This window comes from Tenrec ecaudatus, chromosome 4, assembly GCF_050624435.1.
Source record: "Tenrec ecaudatus isolate mTenEca1 chromosome 4, mTenEca1.hap1, whole genome shotgun sequence".
In the NCBI taxonomy this organism is placed as follows: Eukaryota; Metazoa; Chordata; class Mammalia; order Afrosoricida; family Tenrecidae; genus Tenrec; species Tenrec ecaudatus.
This window is the reverse complement of record NC_134533.1, coordinates 42,540,702-42,553,522: the sequence shown is the minus strand read 5'-3', so window position 1 is coordinate 42,553,522 and position 12,821 is coordinate 42,540,702.

The following is a 12,821-nucleotide window of genomic DNA, read 5'->3' as shown; positions in this document are numbered from 1 at the left end:
AACCGTATGCCATGAAATCAACAGTCTATTAGCCTAACCCATAGCCCTTCTAGGGCTCCTGACTGGTGCGCTAGGGAAGGGTTGTACAGATGGTGGTGGGTTCCAGGTAGGCCCTAAGAAGAGGCATGTTTTGAGCAGGTTTGTATGGAGACACTTGTATTGCTCAGAGCTGGAATGAGATCAGTTTCCTAATTAACCCGTTTCCTTCCCCTCCATGTGGTGTGTGGTCTGAGAAAGGTCGCTGTTCTGGGGAGAAGACACTGAATGTTTCAAAACGTTCCTGTCTTCTCTGGAAAATGCACTGCACCCTTGGCTGGGCGCAAGTCCTTTAGACTTGCCTCTCCTGCCCATCACGCCAGCAAACGTGGCCTTTTGGCAGTCTGGTTGGACTAAAGATGCTGTCAAAAAGTCTCCTTCCTCATCAGAACCCCTTTCATTCACTCTGTGCCAAGTTGCCTTTCCTCTGGGCTCCGGCGGAGGTCGTGGGATAGACTGCGCAGCACCTGGGCCGACCTGCAAGGGAAAGCGAGTTGTAGCTGCAGGAAAAGCGCAAGGAGTTGCAGATGGCGCAGCATCTGTTCCCACTGCTTTTCTCCCTCGGTGGCGGCAAGGAGACCTGCTCTTCAGCTCCGGGGGAGGCAGCCGCTAAGGTTGACTCCCGTCTTTCGGAGAAAATATTTATCAACTTTCAGATAGAATTTTTTTAAAGCTACTACACCACTTATCATACATTTCACAGATATTTATTGGGCACCAATTTTGCACCAAGTACTGTGTCAGTGGCTGGGGATGAGACAAAAGGTCCTGTCTTTTTTGGAAAGAAAACAGACGAATCAAGACAGGAAATTATAATTGATGACGAATGTTGTGAGACAATGATGAACAAGGTTATATAAGATTACTAAGGAGGGGCACCTCGCCTAAATGTGGGAATGGTACAACAAGAAAGACTTTCAGATGAACTAATGTTTAAGCATAACTTAAGAAGACATAGGGGATGTTAGTTGAACTTGGATGGGGAAATGAAAAAGAAGTAGGGGAATAATTCTGAATCTAGGAAATTGCATAACCGAAAGCCAGGGGATAAGAGAAGTCTTAGAAGTTGGTAGTTCAATGTGCCTGCCGAGAAGAGGATGGAGAGCCATTAAGTTTTGATAGGTGCCACCTAGCCTGCTGGACTCACAGCAACCAGGTGAACAATAGAACAAAATACTTTCTGGTCCTGTGCCATTCTCATGCTTGAGCCCATAGATGCAGCCACTGTGCCGATCCATCTGGCCAATGAAGGTCTTTCTTATTTTTGCTACGCTGCTGCTTTACCAAGCATAATGTCTTCTCCGGGCACGAGTCTCTCGTGAAAACATGTCTGAAGTATGTAACATAAAGTCTCCACCATACTGGCCTCTAGGAACATTCTGGCTGTACTTCTTCCAAGACAGATTTGTTTGTTCTTTGGATAAACCATGGTCTATTCAAAATTCTTCACCAGTACCATAGTTCAAAAGCATTGATTCTTCTTCAATGCTTCTTATTCAATGTCCAACTTTCACAAGCACTTGAAGCAATTGAAAATACCCTGGCTTGGGTCAGGTGCACTTGATTCTTAAAGTAGCATCCTTGCTTTCAACACCTCAAAGTGGTCGTGTGCAGCAGATTTACCCAGTGCAATGCATTCTTGGGTCTCTTGACTGCTGCTTCCATGAGCATTGATTGTGGACCCAAGCAAAATGAAATCCTTGACAACTTCAATCTTTTGATGTTACTTGGTGGTCAATCATGATGCTACTTAGTGGTTCATTTGTGAGCACTTTTGTTTTCTTTACATTGAGTTGTGATCCACATTGAAGGCTGCAATCCTTGATCTTCATCAGCAAGTGCTTCACACATCCCTGACTTTACCATGGAAGGTTGTGCCATCTGTGTATGGAAGCTGGTTAATAAGCCTCCTTCCGATCCAATGCCAAATTCATCTTCAGGTAATCCAGCATCTCTGATTCCACTCCATACTCTCCTCACAATAGTTAGGAGGGTATTTAGCAATAAAACTAGATAAATAAATAAATAAATAGAGGAATTTATGTGGCATATGTTTAAGATGTGATAGTGTAGGCAATAAAGTACCAAAGAGTATTATGGTAGGTTATAATATGAGGATTTTAAACATTAAAAAATTTCATTTCTCTAATGGGTCGAATGCCCAGAGCTAAGCCTGAAAACAATTACTGAGGCCAGAAGAATGAACCAACTTAATTTTGCTTAGAACAGGTTTAGTACCTGTGTTATTCCAGAAGTCATTGGGTAAAGAGTTGGGCAAGGGCAGATGCTCCAAAGGAACCACATGGCATAATTATCAGGTTAAAATAAAAGACCGATGCACAGACAAACAACAAATATCCACCTGACAGTGGAATTTTCTAAAGGGTGTAAAATAATCATAGTACTGTTTACCTTACTGTTTGGGTAGCTTTATGAGTGGTATAACCATTCACTAAGATTGGAACCATTAATATATATATAGATTTGTAAGTTTTAACTCTAGGAGAAATTATTGATTAGGCTTAAAACATAAAGACTCAGTATATTTGAACATTGACAATAAGAATTTTAAATACTCAATATGGATGAAAAAAGATTTCCTGAATCTAAATAAATCCCATCTCTTGACTGATCCTGCGGACTCCAGAATTTATCTCTGTTGTCCACATTCCATACTGACATGGTCATAATATTTCAGGGACTGAAAACACAAAGTTATGGGGGTCACAATCTCACATATAGAGAAACATAATACGGGGACTTGGGTATTAAGTAGTAGGGAATACCATTTCTAACTCCCAGTCTTTTCTCATTTCATCAAAATCCTTTAATTTCTCTTCTTGAGCTGCCCTTGATCATCTGTGGTCATCTTCCATATTCACATAAAGTGATATTTGATATTAATCTAACCATGTCAACAAGTAAGGAGTGGGCATACGTACATCTAGGGGTTCTTAGGTATCCTCAAGCTAGATGCCACTTCTTACTGTGTGCCCCTCCTGTTCTATTTGGGATGATTATCCTCATGTTGTAGAACTTCAGTTTAACTGTAGAGAATTAATGATCTTTATATGAATTGTTCAAATTTAACTACAAAGATTCGATAATATCTTGATACTTCTTTTTCTTAGTTATCAATTAATGCAGGATTGCTGTCGAGCATTCTGAAAAATTACTTAATTCAAAAAAGTTTTAAGTAAGCAGCATTCCTCCATTTCATAATTCTTGCTTGCCAAACTTCCTGCTCAAATGTGACCATGTACGTCCACAATACTTCCTTTGTTTTACACATTTACTCAGTTATTTTCTCATTAATCAAATAATTATTGAATGCCTACTATGAACTATATTTTCAGAAACTAGTGATAGAGCCGTGAAAAGAAGAGACAATGTTTTTGCTTTCTTGGAGCTGACATTCCAATGAGAGATAGAAGTGAATGAATGGCTAGATAAATATATTTTTTAAATGAAAATATGAGTGCTAAATGATATCAAAGATTTAAAATTTATATGATAGGGACTTATTGAATAGTTATATGTATATAGGTGTTTATATATATTATTTCTTATTGATTGACTAATTATACAACATTTCTCATTTATAACAAGAATAAAAAATCTTTTATACAACTATTTTGCCCATTAATACAGTTGTGAACAAACGTCAAGGTGTCAGGCATGAGTAAATGCACTGTGTGAGGAGGAAACTTATGGGTCAAGCTGGCTGGACCATGATTCTAAGTGATTTGGCAGTTCAATAATGATGTAATTTGGCAGTTATACAATATTGTCACCTATGTAGTGTGTAGTGTGTATACATACAAGTCGTTGTTGTTGTTAGGTATCCTCCAGTCAGTTCCAGCCAATATCAGCAGTCTGTATGTGTAACAGGAAGGCACCCTGTCCAGTCCGTGACATGCTCACAATCTCTATTATGGCAGTTATTGTTGCAGTTATTGCGTCCATCCATCTCCCCGGGGGTCTTCCTCTTTTTTGCTGATCCTCTGCATTACCAAATGTGATGTCCATTTCCGGTGACTATTCTCGTGGCACCATGTGCAAAGTACATGAGCGGAAGTCTTGCCATGCTCATTTCTCACTTCCCCCTCATTCCTAAGGAGCATTCTGGATCAGGACAGGTCTGTTTGGTGTTCTGATATTCTAGGGTGCAGCCAATATTCTTCACCAGCACCTTATTTCAAAGGTCATCTTAAGTCATTGTGCAACTTTCACATGCATGTGGAATGATTGAAAATCAGGCACACTTTAGTCTACACAGGGATTCTTTCCTCTTCAAAACTTTACAGCGGTCTCATGCAGTGATTCACTCATCGCAATGTGTTGTTTGATCTTTTGATTAATGCTTCCTTGAACATTGATTATGGATGCTAGCAAGACAAAATCCTTGCCAACTTCAATCTTTTCTCTGTTCATAATTATGTTGTCTATTGGCCCAGCTATGACAATTTTTGTTTTCTGTAGATTGAATTGCAATCCACACTGAAAGCTATTCTCTTTGATTTTCTTATTTTTTTGCCAGTGCAATACATCATTTGATTTTTTAAAAACCATTTTATTGGAGGTTCTTGCTCTTATCACAATCCATGCATACACCCATTGTGTCAAGCACATTTGTACATATGTTGCCATCATTTACAAAGTATTTTATTTCTACTTGAGCCCATGGTATCAGCTCATCACAGCCCCCCCATGAACCCTTGATAATTTATCAATTATTATTTTTTCCATGTCTTACACTGACTGCTGTCTCCCTTCATCCACCTTTCTGTTGTCCGTCCCCCTGGGATGGGGTTATATGTCAATCATTGTGCTTGGTTACCCCTTTCTTTCCCCACCTTCTCTTTACCCTCCTGGTATTGTTACTCTCATTACTGGTCCTGAGGGGTTTACCTGTCATGCATCCCCTGTATTGCGAGCTCTTATCTGTACCAGTGTACATCTTTGGTCTAGCTGGATTTGTAAGGTAGATTTGGGTTAATGATAGTGGGGGTTAGGGGGGAGGAAATATAACGAACTAGAGGAAAGTTGTATATTTCATCAGTGCTGTATTATACCCTGACTGGCTCATCTCTTCATGTGACCCTTCTGTGAGGAGATGTACAATTGTCTGTAGATGGGCTTTGGGTCTCTACTCTGCCCTCCCCCTCATTCACATCTATATGATTTTTTTTATTCTGGGTCTTTCTTTGATATCTGATATGTGATCCCATCGACACCTCCTGATCACACAAGCTGGTGTGCTTCTTCCATGTAGGCTTCTCAGCTAGATGACCGCTTGTTTATCTTCAAGCATTTAAGTATTCTCTTTGATTTTCATCAGCAAGTGTTATGAGTTCTTCTTGTATTCAACAGCAAGGACTTCAATTTTTAACGAGAAGCCTTAATTTGGGTGGAAAAATTTCATTCACTTTTACTTATATTTTTCCATAATTTTTGAAGACTCCTCACATATATACCTAAATGGAATTGTTTTAGCTTGATCTTTTGTAAGCCTACTACATAATAGGCTTGTTTTTCGGTCATTATGTATGGATCTATGTCAATCCTCAATGGCTGTGTAAGATTTCATGGTACAAGGGTTGCATGTGGCATGAGCATGGCTCTGCGTTTGGCAATGCTTTAGTCTGGAATAGAAACACTTAAAATACAGTTTAATCAGGTTTCTGTTGAGTTTCGAGCTCATACTCTACACTAAGAAAAGTGCTAAGCTGCCTACTTTCCTTATTAGCTAGAGGATTGACGTGTCAGGATTGCCTCTCAAATGCTGTCTCTCTTGATCCAGAATTTTCAAGGCTGCATCTGTCTCTGTTCTACCCTGAAATCAGGACTAAAGGGTGGGATGAGCTGTTTGGGCACACAGACTGCATTCTCTACTGTGCCTCTCTCGTGGGGGTGGTCTGTTCATTCTAGTAGGAAGACTCTTTTGAAACATCTTAAATTTTGAAAAATGAATGTTGTTCATTGCAAAATGTGCATAATATCTTATGTGATAAATGTTAAATAACCCAACCTCAGCCGTTGTGATGATAATGTCCTTAATCTTGAATCTTTTGGTAGCCCAATGTCTGGCACACAATGAGCACTAATCAAGGAAGCGAATGAATCCTTGGGCTCGCTAGAGCAGCGGTTCTCAACTTGTGGGTCGTGACCCCTTTGGGGGTCGATCGACCCTTTCACAGGGGTTGCTCAATTCATAATAGTAGCAAAATGACAGTGATGAAATATAAATGAAAATAATGTCACGGTTTGTGGGGGGGGGTCACCATAACATGAGGAACTGTAGTGAAGGGTCGTGGCATTAGGAGGGTTGAGAACCACTGCTCTAGGGGGACCAGGCTGACCTCCCAGTCATCAAAGTTCACAATCACCAACAAGGTGGTGAGTATCCTGAAGGAGTAGGAGGAGGTACTACAGGGAAAGCACATGCGTTCACTCATTGAATAAACATTTATGGAGCCCTCACTATGCATCAGCACGGTTCTAGGCAAAGGGTAAGCTAAGGTTGATCTCCTCATAGACTCACCAGGGACCGCCTCTGCAGTTTGCCTTAGTCACTTGCTTAAAATTTAATGTCACGAATCTCACTTTGAAAGAGGGGTTAAGGAAAGGAACAATAACAACAAAAAGAATTAGGGCTGTAATATTATTAAAATGGCAAATATGATATATGTTAAATCATTTCAAGTAGGCCACTCCAGAACAAGCCTTTCTGTTTCTGAAGGGCCTGACTCCTCCCAGATAATTTCCTCTAATGGAACACTCCAAACCCAGTCTTCATTTGTTTCTTTTTTCTCCCCAACCTCTTAAGCCTCATCAGAGGCTGCTGAGCAATCTCTCTGAACACAAAAAAGAGGATCATTATCATCATTATGCTGTGACCCTTGAATAAAATATATAAAGAGTCTGGCAGAGGATGCATCATTTAAGAAAACATGGAAGCTCAAGGTCATATAATAGTCTCTTGAGTCCCTCAACTGCTAAATCTAATTAAAATCAAATATGTATTTATAGATATACAAGGACATGTGTGTACACACAAATGCTAATCGCAAGGCACTGTTTTGATTTGTTCCATCAGAGTTCATGATAGTAGGGGCCGTATCTATTTTGTTCACTAATGGATAATCCAAGGCTTAGCATAGGGCCTGTTATAAAGTTGACACTTAGCAGATTTCATTTGAATGGATGAATAAATGGACTGTATTTCCATCTCCTCATCTCAGGTATTTTCTAGGCCCTTATACATTTTTGCTGTATTTTTTCATATTCTTAGAAGATACATTTATATATTCTTTTCTCTCTCACCCCTATTTTCTTTGTTAGTTTTTGGAGATCCTATATTATTACAGAATTAACTATTATAAACGCTGTCTCTAGATGTTCTACACAACTCATGGGATTAGGAGAGGGCCAGTTCTTCAATATCCATATTCCCCTTTGCACAGTTCCTTGTCTCCTCACCCCTCTTAGCCACTGGGTATCCACTCCACACTCTTTCCATAACACCCTCGTGTCCGACAGAAGCCTCTTACAGTAGAAGCCCAGAGGGGCAACTACTGTCGCAAGAACCATTTCTCTGTCTGTTGGTTAAGAAACAATATCTTCACAGCTGATATCCAACTCAAATATGAAACCAAATTTAAGAGTCATACCCAGGTTAGCATTGCCATTTAAGACACACACACACACACACACATACACACACACACACATACACACACACACACACACACACACACACACACACACACACAAAGACTGTTGCCATTAAGTTGATTCTGATTCATCATGGCTCCTTGTGTTGCAGGGTAAAACTATTCCATCATATTTTCTTGGCCGTTATCTTTACCAAGGCCGGTTGCTGGACCATTCTTCTATTGTCCTGCTGAGTGGGTTTATGCCATCAAGTTTTAGGTTAATAGTAGAGCTCAGAACATGTCACTCAGGAATGCTTATCAGTGTTACTATTTCTTAAATGTTCAGTCTTGGAAAAGTTCATTAAGTTTTGAATTTTTATTTCCTCATCTCCATAATGTGATTAAGTACTTTGACAAATGAGTTGGCAGATGAACAGGACATAGGATACCACCCCGCGCCCTGGCTCAGTCAGCTTTATTGTTGTTAGTTGCTGTCAAGCCAGTTTTGACTCAGAAATGAGCCCATGTGGCAGACTGGAATCGGTCCACAGGGTTTTCAGTGCTGTGACCTTTTGGGGATGAGATAGCCAGATCTCTTGTCTGCAGCTCTTCAAGAAAATTTTAAACCATCAGCCTTTCAGCTAGTAGTCAAGTGATTTTTGTCTTGTTTCATTCGGTTACTTAAAACTTATTATCATCGAGGCGATCTTGTCCTTTTTGGTCGTGGCTGAGCCTGATGCAGCTCTGCAGATAGCTAACAGCAGCCAAGTACCCTGGGCACCCAAGACAAACTTAGTTCTTACTCTTAGCATCGAGACATCGGATGTTTAAATGACTGTGTCCAGTCCATGGGGCGGGAATATAGGGTGAGGGGTACAGTGACCAATTCAGCTGTGAACTTTTGGGTAAGAACCCAGATTTAGTCTTTTTACTTTTGTCCTTGGATTCTATGAGATTTCTACATTTATACAAATGCCTCTCCAATCACCATTTTCTTTTTTGGTATGATAAAGTTTTAGTTCCTTGAAATCAATGAACCCTTGTCAGTTAAGTCCTTGGGTAGTAAATTCCTTCTTCTATTGCTACATAACAAACGACCCAAGATTTCTAACCTTAAATCAACACTTGCAATCTCAGTTTCTGCGGGTCAGAAGTTTGGGTACAACATAGCTAAAGTTTCTGCTCAAGTGTCTTGCCAGATGGCATCAGGGTACCAGGAGGGACGGTGGCTCTCACCTGGGTCTTCTTTCTGGCTCTCTGCAGGTTGAAAGAACTCATTTCCTCGTGGTTATAGGACTACAATTCCCATTTTCCTCTAGCTGTTCTACTCAGCATCCACGCGTCACTGCCCGCTCCTTGCCAAGCAGTTCACAATAGAGTGGTCTGCTTTCTTCTAGGTCAGCCAGAGTTGTCCCTCTAGCTTTATTCTGTCACCGATGACCTTGAGGCCAGGCCGACTCAAGATAATCTCCCTTTTCCCATACAAGGTAGCATAACCATAGCTGTGTTATCACAATGACAAATTCTATCCACAATCAAAAGGGATCAGATTGTACCATGATGAGAGTAATTCATGCCATTTCTGAATTCTGCCTACCACAGAGCGTATTCTTAGAAGGGGTATCTATCAATTCTGTGACAGACCCATGACTGTATTGCCTTGGGTGATATGTATTCCCCATTATTCTCACGTGTTAAATGAGGGACCTGTAGTTGATAAAGTCAAAGCCTTTGTTAAATTTAAAATATGAATACTTAGGAAAAATAAAATTGTGGTTTTGGTCTCTTGGAGACTCTTGGACATTATATTGGTTATACTGATTGGGGAAACAGTCTCATCTTTTCTGTATAAGATGAGGTTAATTAGACCATTTTTTTGGCTCTAGCTTTACTCTACACTTTTGATGTGTTCATAAGGCTCTTCTCAGACACAGAGGAATGCCTAAGAACCACTCTGTACATCCAAGGCTCTAGATATTCTAATCCTGACTATACTTAATATGAAGGTAGCCTTTGGAAACCATTTTTTAAAATGTGAAATTGGCACAATCAATAAATAACCTTACCTCCTCCAAGATTTCTTTTTCTCTCCAGCCCTTCAAAGGCAAAGGCTAAATGAATTAAATCATAGTTAATATTCTAAACTTTCTGAACATTACCACTATTGCCACTGGCAAGAATCAATAATCTACTGAGCCCCACATGACTCAGATTCCAAGCAGTTTTATATTTGGGGCAGTATGAGTCACCCTATCTTTCTATTGCCTCTCCGTTTTAGAAGACTTTTCTTTGGTATCCTTAATGACAATATAGATGTTTTCGTTAGAGTGGACTGATGTCAGACATACCTATTTGTTCCTCATGTCTTCACTGTAGATGCTCATTTAATCAGAATTAATTTAGAGACATTAATGCTCTCTCTTTTATTTTGCTACATTCATGCTGACCCTTGTCTGCGGTGGCCACACACTGTGCCAGATCACGTGGGTCACTTGGGGAATTATGCTTGAACATTCTACAAAGCAGCTGGAAGAATAAATCTCGTGAGGGTGTCAGTTTCCCTCACCGGGAACTCGTAACCAAAGCCAGAATGTTGCATTTGTCTATGTGCTTACCGCTTTACAGTTTCAATCCTGTCCGCATGTGTTCCATTGAATAACAGGTGAGTGGAGAGGGCGTACAGGAGGCTGAACGGGAAAGGCAGAGAAACATTGTCCTATGGCACTGATGCCATCTTTTCATTCAAATCCCCTCTTGGGGAATGAGGAAATGGTATTGGCTGTGTCTGACCTCCTCTTGCTACCCACATGGGGAAGGAATATCTTAACAACTCACCAGCAAAAGACCAAATGCCACAAGATTGAGGTTAGACATGCCTCCACCCTCCACTTCCATTACCCTATTTGGATACCAGTCACCCTATGACACTCTAATTCTCGGCTCTGCTGCAAACCCATCACAGTGGCCACATAGAGTTCACAGATAAGACTTGTGGTGATGGGATTTTATTAGGGACGTTTAAGTTTCCACAAGTCCGATCAGAAAATATGAGAGATACAGCAGCCACTTCTCTTTCTCTGACCTTCCACCTCTGGACCACATAGCCCGTTGGCCTCTGACTGGCTCGGGCAGTGTGGCGAAGCCCCTGTTAGCTGCTGATAAATATCCCAAGGGCACGGCACTCTGCAATCCAGCCTCCGGCACAGAGGTACTCAGCTTCACTCGTTCTATGTACGGCAGGAAAGCCCATCATTCCGTCTCACGGTCCTGACTTGGCTCCTCTACTCTGTCTCACGGTCTCATAGATGCATCTCTGCTGCCTTCACCACTTCAGGCAGAGAGCTGGCATGCTTTTGTGTAGTGAATCATCTTTCTTGATGATTGGGGGATTCTTCATTCCTGCTTCTGAAAATGTTCATTTTACATCTAGTGGCAAGGAAAAAAAAGACCAGTCCTCAAGTTAGAGTCTTCTACTCACTGTTGGAATGCTCCCACCTAATTATTTGGTGGGAGCTGCAAAAACTATGGATAGAGATACCAAGTGACTTTATTTCCCCACAGAGCTGCTGCTCAGGCACCTCACAGGGTCTGCTTCTATCCTACTTGCTGATCAGGAAGGAAATCACATGGCTCTGTCATCTGACCTACTTGATTGCTAATTCGATAATATAATTATTCTATCAGCTCTGTAGAGTCCCTCTTTTTGGAATTTAGAATGGGAACTTGGAGCAACAGGGACTGGATTTTAAAAAGACATAGTGGAAGCAAGGCCTCCTAGTTTGAGCTCTTTGTGGGAGCAGGGATCATTTTATCTTCTTTAGCTTTATTCCCTGGTATTTTGCATAATGTCTGGCACTTAGCATATACTTAATAAATATTTGTGGATAAAATTAAGCTAATACAGGACTTAAAATCTGGTGTGTGTGTGTGTGTGTGTGTGCGTGTGTGTGTGTGTGTGTGTGTGCGTGTGCGTGTGTGTGTGTGAGTTCTGTGCAGAGGGGTAGTGAGATTACAAAATAGAATTATCTTACACATTTTTACAAAAACATGGTGAGATTTCTTAAAAAGCACCTTTCCTTTCCCCATAGAGCACAGAAAAGAAGGCTCCCAAAGAGGTTCTTTTGGAAACTGTCTAGACGAGGTGTCGCTTAGGAAGGGAAACACTATGAAAACATCATTTTCTTCTCTTCTCTGTTTGGAAAAGGCTGATAGGAAGATGTGTAAAAGGCAGAGATGAAGTGATTTGCTTGCCCTGGGGGCACCTTTAAGGCTGAGTGCCCTGTGGGAAGGGCCCAAGAGGATCCTTCCTGCCTCCTGGCTCTGGTCGCCTGAAGAGAGCACATTCCACTGCTGGACAGCATCTGACCCCCCACTGAGAACAAAGCCCCGCAGTCTAGGGACACATGGTTCTGGTTATTGGAGAGACTGTGTCTTTTGAGCACAATAGTACCTCCTTTTATATAAGACTTATTTCAGAGGAACTCTAAGTCCTTCCAAGATGCTTTCTGGCCAGGTAGTCATTTTATCTGCAAACACAGACAAAGATGGATTGCAGAGCCTAGGGGATGCCTGGGGACCAGACTGGACTTGCAGACGCCGTGATTCTTCAGTGGCTGCTAGAGAGCAGTGGTGGGCAATGGGCCTTCATTGAAGCCCTCTTATTTTCTTGTCTGGATTCAATTCTAATACCAAAAACGCCCCAACAACACTGTCACTGAGTCAATTCTGACTCATAGTGACCCCGCAGGAAAGGGTAGAAATGCCCCCAGTGGGTTTCTGAGACTGTAACACTTTATAGGAATAGAAAGTCTTATCTTTCTCCCTCAAAGGGGCTAGTGGATTCCATTCGAACTACTGAACATGCAGTTAACAGCGCCCTGTGTAACCACTACGCCACCGGGACTCTTTTCGATTCTGATAGGCCCTGCCAAAGTCCCCCATCTCTTTCAGGGCCGATGTCTGAGAAAACCCCATAGCACAATGGAGTTGGCAGATGCAGTTGTATCCATTGTAGTGGTGACCCTGGCGTGTTTCTGTCTCTGGGTGAAGATCCGACTAGGGCATTAACAAAATACCAGAATGTTGACTAGCTGGTGTTTATCTATCTGTAAAACCTGTTTCCCGGAG